The sequence below is a fragment of the Pocillopora damicornis genome, chromosome 11 (assembly GCF_964200805.1).
Source record: "Pocillopora damicornis chromosome 11, jaPocDami1.2, whole genome shotgun sequence".
Classification (NCBI taxonomy): Eukaryota; Metazoa; Cnidaria; class Anthozoa; order Scleractinia; family Pocilloporidae; genus Pocillopora; species Pocillopora damicornis.
In genome coordinates this window covers 13213229-13215728 of record NC_142680.1, presented here as the reverse complement: position 1 = coordinate 13215728, position 2500 = coordinate 13213229, and the positions used below count along the sequence as shown (strand labels likewise).

The 2500-nt window shown below is 36.0% G+C and overlaps 1 long non-coding RNA gene and 1 pseudogene across 1 annotated transcript in view; one reads left to right on the top strand and one right to left on the bottom strand.

Annotated features, from left to right (window-relative positions):
* Positions 1–2112, bottom strand: part of LOC149037638 (uncharacterized) — a 4330-nt gene extending 2218 nt beyond the window's left edge. Inside the window, exons 1-2 of the long non-coding RNA XR_016181222.1 lie at positions 1011–2112; positions 740–784 (exon numbers count right to left, since the gene is read on the bottom strand). This is a non-coding gene — a long non-coding RNA (uncharacterized LOC149037638). The remainder of the gene's footprint in view (positions 1–739; positions 785–1010) is intronic.
* The window catches only part of LOC149037628 (uncharacterized), a 237911-nt pseudogene that overhangs the window by 154987 nt on the left and 80424 nt on the right, over positions 1–2500 (top strand).

The window sequence follows — 2500 nt, the reverse complement described above, 5'->3', positions numbered from 1 at the left end:
CAATATCAAACAGACAAGTGATGAGAATAAAGAAAAATATCAGTTAGGGGATTATCAGATGATCCAATACTAAATCCTCCAAACTAACATCACAAGAACTGTATAGGAGATAGTAAGGAGAATTACTAATGAGATCTTAGGAGTTGAAGGGTTAAGTCCCACTGTTAACCTGGACAGAATTTCTCCTTACACTATTAGTATGACATAAAGCAGACAAGTAACAAGAATTAAGACAAATATCAATTTGAGGACTATTGGTTGATCCAATTCCAAATTCTCAAATTTAACATCACATAAATTGTATGGCAGACAGTAAGGAGGATTACTCATGAAATTTTGGGAGTTAAAGGGTTGAGACACATATGGTAATTATTTGTAACAGAAAGGCAGCAAATAAATATAAGAGTATACACCAGTAAAGTGTTCTTATGCAGAATGAATTTTCAAACTCATTGAAATTAAGTTGACTTCATGATTCATATTTTAGTTAAAGAAATGTGCAATATCTCTTTACAAGGATGAAAAGGGAATGCCGTTTATGAATTTTAAAATAGTTAATACCAAAAACAAAAAGGTGGAATTTAAAAAACTACTAAAATATAGCATATCTATTCACTGAGGTTTCAATCATTAGCTGTCACACAGAGATATAAAATAGGGTTTCTGAAAAAAACCAGGGCAATAAAATTAAAGATTCAGGAGAAGTATATGATTTTAACTTGTTTACTGATGTTCTCACCTGAATTCCATCTTGAATGAGAACTCTGCAAGACTTCTGTTTTATCTTGAATTCAAACATAAAATTCAATTATTTGCAAGCAGGTTAAGGAGGAAATTAAAGGATGGATACATGTTACATAAAAAGAAACCCCTTACAATAAAATAAAGCAGAAGCATATTGTCTACATGTCTATGCTTCTGAATACAGCTATAATAAGTATCTTTTAAGTAATTATCTACATTTGTAAACAGAGTGCAATATATGGTCATAAAAGCAATTTTATTCTAACCTTTCTACTTGAAGGGTGCCTTGTGTATCAAATATATCAAGTTCAGTACCTCCAGAGTCACTAGCCGGGCTTTTGGGGCTACAAAATAATAAAATAATCATCAAGTTATGTCAGGCCAATTTATCGAGAGCAATATATACGGATTTGTTGTTCTTAATTATTAATGAAATTCCGAGGGTATGACTCAATTACTCCAAGAGAGAATATCCAAGTAAGGTTACAGAAGTGGTTCGCGAATTGTAATCTGTTAATATGTTGACAAAATGGTGTCAGGTTGTGTCGCCCCATTGCCTTGTCGCCCCAACATCGGAGTTGTGTCGCCCCAACATCGTAGTTGTGTCGCCCCAACATCGTAGTTGTGTTGCCCCAACATCAAAGTTGCGTCGCCCAAACGCGTAACTTCGCTTATCAAGTAAAAGTTTGTAAGATTCTTCGATCGATTTACGCGAACGATCGACTTATAACATAAACATAACACTGCTGTAAGATTTATCGATCGATCGAAGGAAAGGTTTGTAAGATTATTACGATGTAACTCGATGTAACTTGAGCGAGCGGCTTGTAAAAAGTGACTTCGCTTATGAAGTAAGTTTGTAATCTATTCATCGATCGATTAACTCAAACGACTTATGGAATACAACGCGCGGTGAACAAAAACCACAAACGAACAGAAAACGAATAACGTTTCTGTTGAATTGCCATCGAATTTGATTCTAAATCTCTTTTTTGTTTTATTAGATCAACCCCTGTAGAGCAACTGTTATTGAACGTAGTGGCCAGTTCATCGCAGGCCGACAGCAGCACAACCACAATGGGCAGGTTTTTGCGCCGAGGTTGCAGCGAAGATTGTGTCCCGCGTACGTAAGGAGGCAGAGGTCGAATACTTTAAACCCACATCCGCCATAGTAAACCAGGTCCTACTGGAAGAGCTTCCCGATGTTCCATGTCCGGGTCTACCAAAACCAGCGCATCTGGCCAGAAACGCGAACCGCCTTCGTCAGAAACTCCGCCCCACAGAACCGCGTGACCTTGAGTTCGAGTTGGAACTGGTGCACGTCCCCGACAACTTCTTCAGGAATGATGTTAGAGTAAGTAAAATGAATGTTAACACTTATATTAGCACATACAAAACTAAATAAGTTATTCAACAAACTAAAAGGTTATTCGAGAAACAGTTAGTAATTGATTTTATAACTTAACATCACCACACCAAATCTTTCAAACGGACTGGAACAGTATTGTGATCATTATACAGCAGCTTACAGTAATTCAATTATGGCATGCGTTTGCTGCATAGATTAACCTAGTTATTATTTCGAAAACCACCCGTTTTTTATTGTTTTTACAATTTCACAACACAAAATCTTTATGGAATCCGTTTGCTCAATAGATGAATTTACTTATTAAATCCTAAAACCATCCTTTTAATTTTAAACCGTTTTACAGTTTCACAACACAAAATCTTTTAAACGGACTGGAGCAATTTTGTA